Below are 18320 nucleotides of genomic sequence, written 5' to 3' on the forward strand. Positions count from 1 at the left end.
GTGCCCCTGATGGGTTTTAGGGAGGGTGCGTGTCGTGTGCGCTTTTAAGGGGTTTAGGGAGGGTGCGTGTCGGGTGTGTCCTGAGTGGTTTCAGGAGGCCGATTGTCATGTGCACCCTGTAGGGGTTTACGGAGGCTGAGTGTCAGGTGTGCCCCAGAGGGGTTTCCGGAGGGTACATGCTGGGTGTGCCTCCGAGGGGTTTAGAGAGGCCACATGTCGTGTGCACCTTCGAGGGGTTTAGGTAGGGTTCGTGCCTGGTGTGCCTGGAGTGACTCAGGGAGGCCGAGCGTCAGGTGCACCCCTGGGGGATTTAGGGAGGATGCATACTGGGTGCACTCCGAGTGTTTTTGGGAGGTCTTGCATCAGGTGCACCCTGGAGGGGTTTAGGGAAGGTGCGTGCCAGGTGCGCCCCAAAGGGGTTTAGGGCGGCCGCGTGTCGGGTGCACCTTCGAGAGGTTTAGGGAGAGTGCGTGTCGGGTGAGCGCCCTCCCCCCCCCCCCGGATCCGCTCCTGGCAATCCGTCGAGGGTTTTCATTAGAAAATGCCCATTTATGATCCTTCCGACCTTGCACTGTCCCACTTCATCTGGATTTTGTAGTTCAGAAACTTGCAATATGTTGGCTTTTAAGGAAAAATGAGAAAGTTCTCCAACTCTGAGATGTGCAGTCACATTTCCTTTCTCTTCGGTGCTTTTCCAAGTATTTTCAGTTTCTTTTCGAAGCTTTATGAGCTACTTTACATCACAATCCTTATCTCGCACATATGATATACGGAAACATGCCCTAATCAAGTGCTGCCAAGGAGTTATGCGCATGCACGCCGAGCATTCTGGGGTGGATACGTCATTTCGAAAGTCCCTATTGGTCAGGACATTCCATTGGGCAGTTTACTGAATAAGACATGCACACAAAGTTTGCACAAATGCACATCGACAGGCCATACAATGTATTCCTTTCTGCATGAATACACAGGATGTGTCTTTGGTAATACAGTTCATGTGTAATATACACAGCTCATGCACGCACGTATCATATAAAAACTTTACATGGAGGTCTCAACTATTTAAAAAAACCCAACAAAAACACTTCAAAAACTACCAGTGGTCTCCAAAAGTAACAGTTCACCAAACAATGTTCATACAGTAACTGTAACTGACATTTTGCAAAACCTGCACTGCCCGGTGTAGATTAGGACTACCAGACAATTGGAGGTATGCACACTCGTCTTTGAGCCGTCTATCCTGCATTGAAGTGTCGACCCAGCTATAAACTGTCATCCTGGTGTTTTTCAGTGCAGGGTGTTTCCTCAATGTGTGCGCCGTCCCTCGGAAGGACGTTAAGCTGGAGGACCCGACGGAGGTTGGTGGACGTTAAAGATCCCACGGTGTCTTTTGAAAAGACATCCTGCTTGTCGCCAGATGTTGTCGCCAGCATCCTGAACAAATGTACAAATTCCTTTCCACTTTCAGTGGAAAGGAAAGCCTGGCCAGCCGGTACGTGAAGGACTTGGCCCTAAAACCTACGTTCCCCAGCAGACCCCGCAAGGAGGAATAGTCGGGAGTTGTTTTACAAAAATACGAAGTAGTACACTACCAGTATAGGTCACCGTTCCTCAATACATCCAACGGGGCCAGATATCAGATATAGGAATTGGGACACCTGCACGCAATGGCCTGAGCTCCTTTACGGTCACTAGTCAAAATACAAGTATACAGGGCACCAGGCCAATAAATGTCCCCTTCAAAAGGGCAACACCTTTCACAATGCAGCTCTACCCGTAGACGTACATCATCCGGAGGGGATTTGTTGGGATTCCAATGCACATGGATTCGAACGTTGGACAGATAGCTTGCTCCAAGTGAGATAAGCTCGCATAAAGAAAACAACAACCAAAATCTCTTGTGTGTACACACCAGCAGTGGAGATGAAAGCACCAGCAAAGTTCCTCGGACGGTGCCCCGTTATCACGCGCAGTCGGCTTGTGCTGGATTGTAAAGGTCTTCAGACCCCGTTTGGGTTGTGCCCTTCCGTTGAGCTTCCGGAGCACTGCTTCGACGTACTTCCTTCGAGCGTCGCTTTGGTCGGACCACTTTGCGAACAGTTCGTCAGAAGATAGTCGTTTCCATTGCGCAGACAATCGGCGCGCGCGTCCTTCTTGGCTGAAGACCGGGTGCAGCAGAGCGCGAGGGCGCATACGACGCACGTGATGGCGAGCAAGGGTGCCAGGACGAGGGCAGCGATCAGCAGCGCCATCGTGTTGTGGTTTCCCATCGCCGAAGGACCAGTGGGCAGCGTGGGGATTACAGAGGCATGGGATGAAGAGGGTGCGACGGGACGAAAACGAGGTGATGACGATGGAGCAAGAGATGTGGAGTGCAGAGGTCTTGACTCGGTTGTGGCGCCTGCGACCGAAGGATCGGACGTCGGCGGATCGCCATTTTTGTTCTTCGTGGGATCTTGAATCGTCTCTGGGTCGAGGGTAAGCACGCATGCCAGCTGGTCTTCACTGAGCTCGTAGCCCTCGTCGCAGGCGCACTCGTAGCTTCCCTCGACGTTGATGCACTGATGCGCGCAGTTGTGATCTCCTCGCTCACACTCGTCTATGTCCTCACACTCAAGACCGTTCTTGTGCTGTTTGTAGCCACCCGAACACAGGCACTCAAAGCTACCATCTGTGTTGAGACACTTGAAGTCGCACGGATCGAACTGGCACTCGTCCACGTCCGCACAGCCAGTCGTGTTCACCACGGTGTACCCGTCGAGACATTCACAAATGAAACTGCCTGCGGTGTTGGAGCAGAAGCCGATGTGTTCGCACGGCTCCTCCGTGCACTCGTCGATGTCCTGGCAGACGTCGCCGTGCGGCTCGTAACCATGCTCGCAGCGCTTCTGCAGGCACGGGAGGTCCGAGTACGTCCAGTCGGCCTCCTGGGCATTCCCGACATCCTGGGAACACGAGATCTCCGCGCTCCGTGGCTGCCCCGGTGGGAGGTCCAGGCAGGTCACGTTGGCGACCGTGCCGGGCATCAGGGCACGGGAACCGTCACCCTGCACGGGCAGCACCGACGCGTAGTGCACCCGTACCTTGAAACGTTCGTCCACGGCGATCGGGGCACACATCGCCTCGAACTTGTACTCGCACAGCGTTCCGACCAGCCGCGACGTCTGGCAGTTGCGACCTTTCCACTTGGGCGGCTTGCCAGAGTGTGCGTACACCAGGCTCACGCACGTGACCCTCGTGCACGTACGATCCGGACTTGAGACCCAGTTGGCGTACGGCGTGTCCCCTTCTCCACTTGTCCAGCGGTACCCTCGCAAGGCCGTGTGCGTCACCGTGCATTGACCCCTGGCTTTCCGAAGACCGATCCAGAAGGCGACCCGCCTCTTCGCTTGGATCCCCGCGTCCTCGATCAGTCGGATCACCAGCTGCGCCTCCAGGTCACTCCTGATGCTCGCCAGGTTTCCGCCCGTGGACGAGCAATAGTTACGAGCCTGTTGGAAACTGATCATCAAGTCGTTGCTGTAGCGGACACCAAAGCACGTGGACTCGCTGCATCGGAGAGACTCGATGATGTCCGGAAGACCGAAAGATCGTCCCAGGGAGACGAGTCCGAGAAGAAAAGTTATTATCATGTCGTTGTCACCAACTCTCGACCCACTTTACAAAGCCGATATCTCAATCGTGGGAACCACGCTGCCAGAAGCCCTACATATACAAGGGTCACCCTCCACTGGGAGAATAACTGTCCCCGCCCCGAGCCAAGGAAATCCTACTTATGGCTCACTGGCTCTCATCCCTCAAGTTAAAAGTGTGTGTGTGTGTGTGTGTGTGTGTGTGTGTGTGTGTGTGTGTGTGTGTGTGTGTGTCCCCTGTTTGGATGTCCTTCCCACGCAGGGGGAGTCGTGCCTGTTCATATAAGCACCAACATTGTTCCACCACTTTCTCACCTGCACACTACACAAATTGTATTCGTTATCTGGTGTTCTGTCCCCAAAGGAAGGTTCAGTTCTGCTGAAGTAGGTTCTTGGCAACAGTTACACTAGGTGGTTTGCCATTGCCGTCACAGCAGTATTTATGGCAGGGATTTGCAGTGTTCAGGTTGCCGGCGATAGCTCGCCGACTCTTTGCAAAGGACACCCGTCGGATCTTTAACATCCACCGACTAATTCCGACGGACGGGACAACAAGCTTCACGTCCATCAGAGGGACGGCACACACATTGATGAATCACCTTGCCGATGAAACACCAGGCTGGCAGTTTCTAGCTGGGTCGAGATTCAAACCCAGGCTATCACACATTAATGAATCGCCTTGTATGTGAAACACTAGGATGGCAGTTTCTAGCTGGGTCGGGATTCTAACCCAGCTGGATGGCTTCGAGGTGAGTGTGACGCATCGTTTAGCGAACCATATATGCACAACTGGTCAATGTGATGAGTTTCGTTCGTTTGTGTTTGGTAAACGTCCTCGCGACAAGGACCAGCGTCTTGGAAAAATCTCCGCTTTTATCGCCATCTGTCACAAAGACGCCATTGTGACGTCACTTTGCATCACACACGTCAAAGCTGGTTCTCGTCGTTTTCCAAGTGATTGAATCTGTGTCCGACGCGCTTTATAAAAGTTCACTCAAATTTGTCTGCAGAGTCGTCCAGATGTCTCGTTAGCCCCGAGCTGTGTTTCATTATTTGCTTTATTAACGTTGTGGAAATTTGATGCTGCAACACCTGCCCGCGTGCCCCGACCTGCACACCTGTGTGCCCGTCTCCTCGTCAAGTGTTCGGCCACTCCTCGGCTTGTCTGTCACACTGCGAAAGGTGAAAAGTGTATTCTCCTAATGCGTGCAATGTGGGATGTTTTAGGTGATGCAGGTCGAACGTCGACTCCGTCTGAACCTCTGAACGAAAACTCCTGATTAATCTGCCCGAAAGTCCCGGGATTCCTGGAATAATCCGTCCGAAGATCAGGACTAGCAGCAATTTGAGACAGAAGTATGAGATTAATACGCTGACGAGGATGTCTTTTACAAGGCCATTTCAACATGTCAGCAATAACAATTCACCAATCATGGGGTTGGGAGAGTTCAGGGAACGGCCAGATAATGAGACGGGCAGAGTGAGGAAGCGGCAGTGGCGTGTGCAAATATGATGTTTCAGCAGATTCGCAAACCCCTTTGGAACAAGAATGACCATCAGCAGAGCGCGCACCTCCATCAGGCTGAACAGTTTACGTTTTGTATCCTACTGATAGGCCAGATCTGAATTCGGACCTGAACAAAAGTCAAATCGGATTGTTCTTGTCACCTACCCAAATCATCAATGCACCAAGGTTCGTCCAAATCCATCCACAACTTTTTGAGATATCGTGCTATATATCCTTTTCGGCCATATCTCTCAATGGTGAAGAATCAATTTTAAAAATTAAAAAATCCTCCTATCTGGATTTGCAACTTCATCAAAATCAAATCAGTTCGTCCTTGTCACACACCCAACATGCCCACCAAGTTTCGTCCGAATCCGTGCACAACTTTTTGAGATATCGTGCTTTTTATCCTTTTCGGCCATATCTCTCAATGGTGAAGAATCAATTTTAAAAATTAAAAAATCCTCCTATCTGGATTTGCAACTTCATCAAAATCAAATCAGTTCGTCCTTGTCACACACCCAACATGCCCACCAAGTTTCGTCCGAATCCGTGCACAACTTTTTGAGATATCGTGCTATATATCCTTTTCGGCCATATCTCTCAATGGTGAAGAATCAATTTTAAAAATTAAAAAATCCTCCTATCTGCATTTCCAACTTCATCAAAATCAAATCAGTTCGTCCTTGTCACACACCCAACATGCCCACCAAGTTTCGTCCGAATCTGTGCACAACTTTTTGAGATATCGGCCTATATATCCTTTTCAGCCGTATCAATGGTGAAGAATCAATTTTAAAAATTAAAAAATCCTCCTATCTGGATTTGCAACTTCATCAAAATCAAATCATTTCGTCCTTGTCACACACCCAACATGCCCACCAAGTTTCGTCCGAATCCATGCACAACTTTTTGAGATGTCATGGAATCTCGTTTTTATCCCCGTTTCTCAATGGTGAAGAATCAGTTGAAAAATTAAATAATTCTCATATCCGGATCTGGATTCGGATATTCACAAAAATTGAATCAATTCTTCATCGTGGCATTCCCAACCTGTCCACCAAGTTTCGTGTGAATCCATCCACAACTTTTTTGAGATATCGTGCTATATATCGTTTTTGGCCCAATCTTTCAATGGTGAAGAATCACTCAAAAATTCTCAGATTCGGATCGGATCCGGATCTTCACCAAAATTAAGTGTTGCTGTACTTGGTCGGTCACTGGCCAAAAAAAATTCAGAACGAATGCTTGAAAACTGTGTCCAAAAATCGTGTGAAAGACAAACAAACAAACAGACAAACGCAACAGACCAACATACTTGGCAAAAAATATTTTCACCAAGGAGCAAACAGACAGGGAAGAAAATATAACCGCATACCTTCGGTTGGGGAGATAAATATCTGCCACAAAAATACAGCAAGTCTAAGCCTGGTGTTGGTTCAGTGGTTCGGGTGGCGGCTTGGGATCCTCGGGTCCCGAGTTCAAGCCCCGTCCACCGCTGAATTAATACACCGGGGGGGTTGACTCAGCCTGTCATCCTTCAGAGGTCGTCGAAATGAGTACCAGTTCCAGTGTGTGTACTGGTAGAGGGGCACTGCATCAACGACACAGTTGCGCTTCAAGAAATGATAGCTACCCCGGCAGCTAAGCTGCCATACGACCACCACCACCAGCAAGTCTGCTGCGCAAGTGAGATAGCTGCAGCTAGAAAAGTGTAATGGTGAACACGTTCACCAGTTCTGGCCGAGGTTTTATCCTGAATAATCTGTTGGAATGAAGATTCCTGAATAGCCTATCCTTATGTGTGACTGTAACAAGGCAGAAAGTTGTTCACGAGCTGGGGGCAGTGAGACATACACAAACCAACCTGTCCGTCTCTTTTTGTTGCAGTGACCACTCCTGTCAAAGTGCTGGCTGCATTTGCAGGAGAGAAAGGATTGCATATCATGAGCATGAATCTACTCGAAAACCAACTCACAAAGCATATCGTACAGTCAGATTCATTCATTCATTTTGTATGTAGCCCGTGGCTTCTGGTTGCATTGTCACTGGGAGTGCAGCTGTGTTGCTGATGCAGTGCACCCTGCAGGTTAGGAATCTGGAACTTGGCAATGGTGCCGGTGATAACTCACTTACTCTTCACAAAGGACACTGTGGGACCTTTAACATCCACCGACTAAAGCTGGCAAATGGGACGGCCAGTTTAGTGTCCATCTGAGGGACACATTGATGAATCGCCCTGCCTGTGAAGCACCGAGATGACAATTCTTCGTTCGGTCGGGATTCAAACCTAGGTTAGACAGCTTCGAAGCAAGTGGGTGTATCGCTAGGCCATCTTGCCAGCCATTAGTATGGTAATATATAAAGTATGCTATGGATAGAGGGGTATATGGATATTGACAGGACTGGAAGGTATGCAGCCGTGTCGCTACTTGGGACTCGCTGTGTCCTGCTGGACGCAGCCCGGTGACTGTTGCTCCTGATCCAGGTGAGCTTCAGGACAGAAGCTTGAAACCAAAGTTTGTTCAGACCATCAAAAGAATCGGTGTCTGAGAGGGTACATCGAAAAAAAAAGTCACTGAAGAGTGCAGAGAACATTTCCGAGAAGATTCCCAACATCTGGTGCACCTGCTTACAAACCAATAAAGGTATTATTGTGAAAGATTAAAGATAACCAGCTCATTACAAACCACCAATAAGGGCTGTTCAGGACGGCGTGTTCGTGCTCATGTCCAGAGACTATTGAAGCTGTACTGCATCGCACGGAGAGAAGTCCAGGCAAATCAACAAGATGGTCTCAGCTGAAACAGGACTCGGTCTCGCATCAGTGCGATGAACACCGAAGGAAGAAATTGGGCTCTTTCCTTACGAAATCCGGCTTTTCCAGGCAATTAATGAAAATGATCACAGAAGATTAAAAAAAATTTCCAGGTAATTGGACGCAGCGATGCATGCTCCCACACCTGACCTGACCTGACCTGACCACAGAAGACAAGATGGATTTTGTAATTGCTTTTCTGAATCACTAGGAAATGAAGACGTCAGAATCAATGATATAATTTTCCCTGATCAGTGCCATATTTACATGAACGGGATGATGAATAAACAGAATTGTCCATTTTGGAAGTTGGTAAAGCCACAAGAATGTGCAGAAGAATCATTCTACTCTGAAAATCACTTTGTGGTGTGGATCGAGTTCGTCACTCATCTGCGGTCCTTGTGTTTTTTTTGGAGACCCTAATGCCGAAACTGCAGTAACTGTGACATCGGATCATTATCCTCACATGCTGAGGACACCAATGGAACAGGGTAAGAAATAATGAAAATCTTTGGTCTCAACAAGATGGAGCAACATCCCAAACCTGTAATGAATGTTTCTCTTGGCTTAGAGAGAAAAAAAATTCTTAATCGCCTTATTGGATCAGTCACAGAAGTGAATTCCCAAGGTTCCCAGATCCCTGACTTGTCACCGCCGGATTATTTTCTTTATGGGGAAATCATCAAAGGAAAAGTTTTTCATTTGAAACCAACCACAATGGATGACTCGAAAGATGCAGTTATTCAAGATCATCTCAGGAGTTGCGCAAAGACACCTGTCAGGAAGTGATGCATAACCTGTCACTGCGTATCAGAACATGCATAGGACAGAGGGGTGGTCACATGGAGGACTTAGTTTATGATTAATGAAACCTGAGGATTTCACAAACACTTAACATCAAAAAATTATTTCATATCTGTCATTGGTGTTTGCCCTAAACAAACAGCGCAAGACACCGCCATATCTGTCTGAATGCTGAATCTCACAGTTACTCTGTCCTCAAGGCGTGAGACAGCGTGAATATTTTGTCCAAGTACTGCGAACAGGAAGGGTTTTTATGGTGCCAAAAAGGCGATTTGTGTTCGATAGAGTCCAGAAGATTCATTCATGTAAAAAGCACCACAACTGTGGACCTCATGCTTTGATGGGACACTCCCCCCAACATCATAAAAATGAATTGCTGCCGGGTCTGGGACGTAGCTTTGCACCCCAAATCACTGGATTATTGGTGCCATTACTGAAAATCCTATTTTCGTCAATATCTGCATAACTGTTTTCATGGTCAATGATTCCAATTGTAAAAGTTTCATTGCTGAAAAGTGTGTAGTTAATCATGTCTGTGGACTCCTCATCATCTGTGGACATACAGTAGCTCCCGTGCTGTCTCCATCATCTGTTGATGCACTGTGTGAGGGACTCTGGGAGTGAACTTCCTGGGTACCAATCTGGTTGCAAGCAGTTTCGAGTAGACTTCCATCCATCGTCTGTGGGACTCACCTCACCAGTGGGATCAGTCTGATCAGCCCTCTTCCACATTCTTGCCACATACTGCGCTCATTTGATTCGATTGTCAAGTGTTTTGGTGCATGATGGAAGAGAAGCGGTTTATCTGCTTTATTCTGGCCCAGGGTTCCTTCTCTCATGCACCACTCATGCAAACAAAAGCTTTGCGTCTTGCATCATTGATATTGGATGTTTGGAATGTGTACAGCGAGCAGACAAAGGAGGTGACACCTGGAATGTCCACTTCCTCTGTAGTGAGAGATTGCAGTGCCATGACATGATCTGGTTCTGCCTCCAGCAGCGTCAAGGGCCTCACCTTTCCTTTTCTGAAGAAGCATGATGTGAAGTGACAACCCGTCAGGGCATGAAAGCCTCTTAGTGTTTCAGTGATCCCGGATTGTTTCTCCTCAAGAATGGCAGCCAATTTCGAGACATCAAAGTACCTCCGGCGGTTGCCAGATCCATAGTCTAGGATGATGTTAATCCCTTCCGTCCTTTCAGTTCCTAAGTCGCTATGCTATGTCTTACCTGTTCCTAAGTCATTGCACAGATAAAGGTAAGCAGGGGTTTCACGTTCACCATGAGAGCATGTGTAGGCGATCTCAGGCTCAAGCCACTTCACTTCATCATAGCTGATACAATGGCCAAGGCGGTTCAGGATGGTCAGCAATTATTTTGAACTGGTCAATGTACCCAGCCCTAGCCCAAGTAATTGATGCTTCCAAGAACGAATTGCTCCTCTGGTACATTTGAACACAGCATCCGATGCACTGGCCACTGCTTTTCTCTCAATAGCATCCCTGGCATGTGCCAATTGTGGTTGCATGCCACCGACGAGGATATGGAAGAACAGGAGCATCAGATGGGTGATGTTTGGGACGTTCTCCTTCAAAGTGTGAACCAAAGTGGGTGACTGGATATTTGATGAGGACATTGCAAGAATTTCTGTGCGCAATACCATAGCAGCATATCTGATTTCTTCAGCCTTGTCATTGGACTCGTTCAACAAAGCAAATGCTTTTGCAGACGTCATTGAGGAAGGGAACACAACATTCCCAGATTTATTTGCTTGTTTGTCTATGAGGATGTCTTTAAATTGATCCTTCACCTTAGACATGAGACTGCACAGAGTATTTGTTAACGTCATCCTGGGTTCCTCCGAGAGCAAAAAACTCTTCTTTGTACAAATTTAAAAGAACGGTTGCCAACATGGGTTTCTTTCTTCTTGATGAGTTAATTGTCAATTAAGAGCGACGATGTTTGGAAGGCTTCACCATGCTTCTTCCGATTGGATGTTTGCTGTTTCTCATCCTCATAGCCGACAAGTGTTGTGCTACTTTGCCTCCTTCGCAATCAGATAGTCTCCAAGTCCAAGGATCCTGGAATCACACTTTTTCTTTGCAGCACGGACAAATGACTGGCACCCATCTGTTGTCAGACATTGTCTCAGGGGTTCATTTTTCTGCGACATCCTCTTCCTTCCACAAAAAAAGGCATTTCTGTCCAAGAACACCTCTCTTGTTGGTAGAAGGATGATCACTACTTGACCGAGTCGTCTTGCAGGGTGGACGTTCAGACAGTCCTTTGTCAGCTGATGATCATCCTTTAACATCACAGAAATGACTGACACATTTTGAGTCATAATATTTGTTTTCTGGTCGCTCAGTCTTCCTGATCTCTTCCGACGTGCTGAAGAAATGATCGTTTTGAAGTGTCATTCAGCATCTGTCGGCATCCTTTGCCGTTGCCCATATCTCTGGAATGAAAGACTTCAAGCCAGGTTTCTCCTCTTCCATCTCCTTACAAATGATGCAAATGTAGCCGTCATTCGCCGTGACCTGCAGTCAAGAAAAGGAGGAAATAATTAAAGAGACACCATTATTCGTCGAAAAGCCAACACCAGTATGTACATTTCAGGGTGAACTACACATTTTCTAGCATTACATATGTTTTCTTCAGGATAATTGACCATGAAAACATGGGTATAGACACCTTATTTGTGATCATACCATATACAGTTATGCAGGTATTGACGAAAATAGGATTCTCAGTAATGGCGTCAATATAATCCAGTGATTTGGGCTACAAAGCCACGGCCCAGACCCGACAGCAATTCATTTTGATGATGTTGTGGCGCTTTTTACATCAACAAACATTCTGGGCTCCGGGTCTCCTCGTGTTCAAGTATATAATTCGAATTGAAATATAATAAAAGTTTTAAAGGTTGGAGAAAAAAAAAAAAAACTTTGATGGAGTGTCATTTACCAAATGCCCGTTGTTTGTGTCCTTTATGACGTCCTTAAAAAACAGCAACTTTCCTGTTTGGAAGGATTTTAAATTTTGTTTGACTGCCAGACAGACAGAGTACAAATATTATTTTACTCATGCGCGTTTGGGATGACATTCTGTACCTTTTGATAAATTCAGAGCCAAAAAATGCTGCTGAACTTGCAGGTTCGTGTTCCGATTAATGTTACAAAAAAAAATTCGATCCATAGACTGACGTCTGGACACAGACGGACAGACAAAGTGAACCAATTGCTTCACCTCGCTTTTCACTTTTCACACGGGGTAATAAATGCGGTGTTGATAAAGCACAGGCATGACGGTCAGGTCAGGTATGGGAGCATGTGCCAGAACAGCGCGTCGCTGCGTCCACTTTCCGCCGGTACTCCAGGGGCCTCCGTCTGGCCATCCCCCAGGCAGATGCCAGGCCCATCCCCATCTCCTTGAGATGATGGTCAACCTGCTGCAACCATGAGGCACGTGGTCGGCCCACTGGCCTCCTCCACTCATGAGACTCCCTCGCTGAGAGAATCTGGTGAGCAGGATCAGCGTCAGGAAAACGAGCCACATGTCCATACAGCCGCAACTGACGCTCACGGACTATGCAGGTAACAAATTACATCCGAGTCTCTCTCAGCAACAGCTCGTTGGACACAAAATCCGACCAGCGATAGCCAAGGATTCTCCGAAGAGACCTGGTACCAAAGGAATTAAGTCTCCGTCTCAGATCCTTGGTCAGAGTCCAAGTCTCGCACCCATAGAGCAAGACTGGAAGTACCAAGGACCTGAAGACTCGGACTTTCGTCCTCCCACACAGGTACCGGCAGTGCCACACCCCATGATCCAGTGAATCCATGACTCCCCAGGCCCGACCCAGACGTCTATTGACCTCTGACTCGCAGCCAGCAGAGACATGAATATCACTGCCAAGGTAAGTGAATCTCTCCACGACCTCAACATCCTCACCACAAACAGACACAGCATGACGGGCCAAGCGGCAATCCATCGGACGGGAGGAGGGAGTGGTCGATGAGGGAACACTGGACCCACAAAGCACCAATCGGACAGTTTGTGGTCGGGGTCGAGAATGGAACCCAGACTAGATGATGGCAAATTGCGACAATGGTGAACTGATACCTTTCAACTACCCAGTCAACTGTCTTGTCAGGATTCAGAGCAGAGATCTTCCAAATAAATGAGCGAAGTGAACGGGTTGTGATGAAACGTGCACAAGGTAGAGGAAACCCAGTGAGAAACGTGACTCGTTGCAGGTTCATCAGGTTGTTCCACAGAATGTTTCCTTGTTGGAGAATAACGAGGATTCCATTGGTGCGTTTCATCCTCATGTAAAAAACAAACAGTCGTGTTTGCTGAAAATATGGTGGTTATATCTACTCCTGGTCTACACAACCATGGCAGAAAGAGCAGGCCAGGGAGGGTCGAGGAAGGGTGGTTCAAACAAGACCTGATAGCCTCCTGTGTCGAAGTTCCTTGTAAGTGAACTCGCACAATTTACTCTTTATCAATAATATTATTTTTTCATCCTAATTCATTATACATTCTTGTACATACAACTTTGCGATAATTCACGGATCGGTGTTCTTCGCTTGCGAAATCGAACATTTTTCAATTACGACAGTATACGGGTCAGTCAACATTGTTACTCTTTGAATGATTATTTGCGAAAATCGATCATTTTCAAGTCCATTGGTTGGTCACGTGTGTTATTCTGTCTGTTACTTGCTAAAATGAAGATTTTTCCAGAATATTGGTTCGTCGATTTTGTTATTCTGTCTCTGTCTGTGTGTTTATTGCCTGCAGGTCGCAACTTTAAACCGATCTTCACGAAACTTCACCTCATGGTAGAGTTTGTCATAAGGAAGAAGCGTATTGTTTTTGAGCTCAAAAGATCAACATAGGTCAAAGGTCAACAACTGAGGTGAGATTACTAAAATGCGCAATTTACATTCGATTAGCTTGAAATTTGAAGAGGACATAAATTTTAGGTCACTGAATCTCCCTAACTTATCTAAGGAGTTTTAAGGTGCAACTCACTTTGTCTGCCAACAAGGCAAGCGTGACGACCAAGGAGCTTTCCAAATAAGTTAGACATAAAGTGGTGGAGAAGCACTGTTCAGGAGAGGGTTATATGAAGATTTCAGTCACTCATTATCCCTCTGAGTACAGTGAACTCCATCATTAAGAAGTGAAAGACGTATCATACTACTCAGACTCCACCCATATCAGGTCGCCCATCCGAACTCAGCAGCTGGGAAAGCAGGAAACTGGTTCGTGATGTCACTGTAAATCCAACAATGACTTTGAAAGATTGGCAAGGATCTATATCCGAGATGGGAGTCAGTGTTTATCAATTAACAACATCTCGTTCCCTTCACAAGACTGGCCTCTATCGACAGGTGATAAGAAAGAAGCCATGATTGAAAAAGATGCATCTAAAAGCTCTTCTGGAATTTGTGAAAAAGCATCTTCATGATCCTGTCGGCATGTGGAGAAAGGTTTCATGGTCAGACGAGACATAAATTTAAAATTTTGGTCTAAATTCAAAGCAGTACATCTTTGCGCAAGACAAACAATTCACATGACACAGTTAACACCATCCCGACTGTCCAGCATGGTTGGGGCAGCATCATGCTATGGGGTTGCTTTTAATCATCAGGGATTGGCAAGCTTGTCAGGACAGAAGGAACAATGGACGGTGCAAAGTACAGGAGAATCCTCGATGAAAACCTGCTTGAGTCAGCCATGAATCTGAAATTGGGTATGAGATTCACATTTCAGCAGGATAATAATCTGAAGAACACAGATAAAGCCACACTGGAGTGGTTGAATAAGAAAAAAAATTAATGTTCTTGAGTGGCCCAGGCAAAGTCCTGACTTGAACCCGATTGAACATTAATGGCGAGACTTGAAGATTGCAGTCCATCGACGATCCCCATCAAACTTGGCAGAACGAGAGCAATTTTCACTTGAAGAATGGCCAAAGATGTCACCAGCTCACTGTGCAAAGCTGGTGGAGACCGACACAAAAACACTCATAGCAGTCATTGCTGTAAAAGGTGTTTCCACCAAGTACTGATGTAAGGGGTGAATGCTTTCGGAACCAGTGAATTATGATTTGTACATGTTTTTTGCAGGCATTCCTGACATGTAACCTCCTCCAGCTATATAGTCCGTCGGTCAATGTAAAAAAACAAACAAATTTTCACATAGAATCTTGGCAACTGTGTTTAATTCCATCTAAATACATCACTGATCAGAAAAAAAATGTTGTTGCCAGTTTTTCTGTGTGATCCCAGGGTCATTTTTGGTACAAAATAAACTTTGGTGTGAAAAATGCGATAATGTTTGACCAAAAATTTAGTTTCTTTAGTAAGTATACCGTGTGACCCCTTAAAATGATCAGGATGATCCAATCCACGATGAGAGTGTGTTTCCATATAGTCATGAGTCCCTGTGTGTGAATATTGTGCAGTTAAATGTTATTAATGTATAATTCTTCACTACAAGTACCAGCACATGGAGTCTCAAAAAAAAGAGCATTTGAATTTCCAATGGACAAAGTGTCGCATTCAGAATTTTGCAAACATCAGTCACTCCTATTGTGAACCAATGTGTCCCACTTCAAACCACATATATTTAAACCTGAGTCCTTGCTCCTTACGTTACTCCTCTTCCTCATCTTGTCCAATTCCAGTGGGTTGTGAGTTGTGACATTTGTCCTCATCTCCCGCTCAGTGGCAGAGTTCGGTGCAGACAAGATTGTGGTGTCTGCAAGAGCACCTGCCTGAGCATGTCCTGGCTGTGGATGCACAGCTGCATCGCGTCAGCTGCAAAACTGCATCTGGAGCTGGTGCTTCCTCGGTCAGCACTGGCAACAGTCGACCATCTTGCTGCTGCCATCCAAGCTCCAGAGGGTTGGGGATGACTGGGTCTAGGACAAGGTCCTGTGACCAAACACTCACCTGGACATGTGCTCGCCTGATATGCTCCAACCAAGCACCATGGGTAGGTGGTAGTTTGTCCACTCCTTGTTCAGGCTTCAGTAGTTTGAAGAGGTGCCACCTGAGGTCCTTCGCCTGGGTGATGTGGAGTCGTCTAGGACAGAATAGTGCGCACAACAACTCTTCACAGCACTTGACCACTTCAGCGGACGGTTCTGCTCCTTCTCCAAGCCCAGCCAGTGCAGCAAGTACCATGGGGCTTGATGCAAGGAATTCTGTGAAGAATCCCTTTTTGCCCTTTCCTTGTATGTGTCCAGTTGTATTGCACCGGTCAGTGCGTGCCAGTTGATTAAAGCAGATGCTTTATCTGGACCAAGTTGGTCACAGATTGGTTTCAGCATGACTTTGTGACGGCACTCCCTGGTGCCCATGATTACTGCTGGTTCGATGCCCAGTTGTGGCACCTTGCGAAGAGCCAGGAGTAGGACATCAGTGTCTTGGGAGTATAGGTGGACTGAGTCCTGTTTCTGCAACTTCCACTGCATGTAGAATAATGAGAGTGTCTGCCTCTTCATGTGTGCTCACACCTGTAGAGACAGGGCAGTCGGAGTTTGTCACGACACCACTGCATGCCACGGTCACCAGGTTCCCAGCAGGACTCATGTCGATGAGTTTTTGAGCCAGGTACAGAGTGAGTGAATCCTTTGTGTCGTTGCTTGCGAGAAAAGTACCTTTGTCTCTGATGCAAGTTGAATCTTGTACTATGTTGGATCGGATTCCCTTTGACTTGCCTCTGCGCTGTTCTCTTGTGCCTTCCTTCAGTGAAGATACTTTGGTATAGTTATCAAAGATAACCCTCACTTGGTCATAGCCTCGAGCTTTTGAGTCGATGATCTTGACATATGATGTGCCAAGGTCACTGCAGTTATTGAAGTTCTTGACCGCCATCAACTCCTGCAAGACTGCCATTCCATCGACTATGAGACGGCACCCCTTCTCTTCGGTCCAGCAGGTGGATTACTGTGCTTTTGTCAGTTGTTGGGTGGATCGATCCATCTGGTTTCATCAACACCCGGTTTGTGTATGCAAACTCGTGAGTGCCAATCACTGCTTCCAAATCAATGTCTTCTCTTGATGACCGCGCTATCACCAGCATCCTGGCAAAGAGTGATGATGTTGCCTTCAGTATCAGCTTCGGAGCCAGCATTCAGTTTGATCTCTTTTGCAGATGCACTCCAAGACAGCAGTTTGACCTTTGTCATCTTGGACCATAGATTTTCATTGCCAGTCAGACGTTCTTTGACGAATCTCAGATAGGCACCCATGCCAACCTGCTCTGTTGACAGGATTACTGTGCTTTTGTCAGTTGTTGGGTGGATCGATCCATCTGGTTTCATCAACACCCGGTTTGTGTATGCAAACTCTTTGGCATTGTTGGGTAGTATCTCCTTTGATAGGAGCTTGAACATGCGGCTGGTCATGGCCTGGGGATCAGGCTCAGTACTGGACCCCATGAAGATGTTGCATTGTGCTGGCACCGTCTTCAGCTGTGCAATAGCTCGTTCCTGGCGACGAACTTTGGCCTGGGAGAGGCAGTGGTGTTGATGTGCTCTAACACTGTTGGATAGTGCAGCCAGTCTTTCGGTCTCTGCAGAGAGGCGTGCCAGCTCAGGGCCTGTGAGACAGAACTTGAGTAGAGTCGAAGAGTACGACCAAAGCACGACCCCCCCCCCCCACAGGCCCTGCCCCACAGACCAAAAAAATGCCAAATTTTCTCACATATACACTCCAGCTTTGCTAGACATTCTGCTGAGCCTCAAGCAAGCCTCAGAAACGAATTTTCGGGTGCCTATTTTTCAAAATTTTCTGGGGGAGGATCCCCAGACCTCCCTCACGGACTTCATGCCTTCGGCACTCGTGAGTCGGGCTCGAAGCCCCCCCCCCCGCCCCTTGAAATTTCCTAGATCCACAACTGCAGCCCAGTATGTTACCTAAGATCATAAAATATCACTTGTTCATAGAATTAGTGTAGTATTTTGTATTATTAAATTTTTAAACAATCTAACCATATTTTGACTCTGAGGGCACAAAATACCTTAACAAAAAATTGGCAATATTTGTTTTCGTATTTTACAAGATAATTTGGATGAATTGAAATGCATTTAAATGCATTTGCAAAAAGTCTGGCTCCCCAAAAATTTAAAAATATTTTTATGGCAACTAAAATTTTTTTTCATACTTTTGCTCAGAAATCACCCCGGGACCAAATAGAAAAACTGGCAACATGTTTTTTTTATGTCCTAAATACTATTTAGGGGAATGCAAATGCATTTGCCAAGATTATATACAAAAATATGACAAGATTTAATTTTTTTACATTGACCGATGGACTCATAACAGTATTTAGTTTGATATTTTCAGTTATGAATACAAAGTTCATTTGGAAAAATTGTTTCTGCATTATTCGTAATTCTTTTAAATGTGGAATTATTGGTAGCGGGTGAATACTTTTGCAGACCTCTGTCGATATGTTTTAAAGGAGAAGAGATTTTAGCTTTATATTATTCACAGGAATTACAAAAGACAAAACTCACAATAAAATAAGAAAATGA

The 18320-nt window shown here is 46.5% G+C and overlaps 1 pseudogene; it reads right to left on the bottom strand.

The window, feature by feature from the left end:
* Nucleotides 1-930: 930 nt before the first annotated feature.
* LOC147020641 (thrombomodulin-like) lies at nt 931-3776 on the bottom strand (annotated as a pseudogene).
* Between the last annotated feature and the right edge of the window lie 14544 nt (nt 3777-18320).

Source organism: Eptatretus burgeri, chromosome 9, assembly GCF_056783735.1.
Source record: "Eptatretus burgeri isolate ZD-2024b chromosome 9, Ebu_testis_v1, whole genome shotgun sequence".
NCBI lineage: Eukaryota > Metazoa > Chordata > Myxini > Myxiniformes > Myxinidae > Eptatretus > Eptatretus burgeri.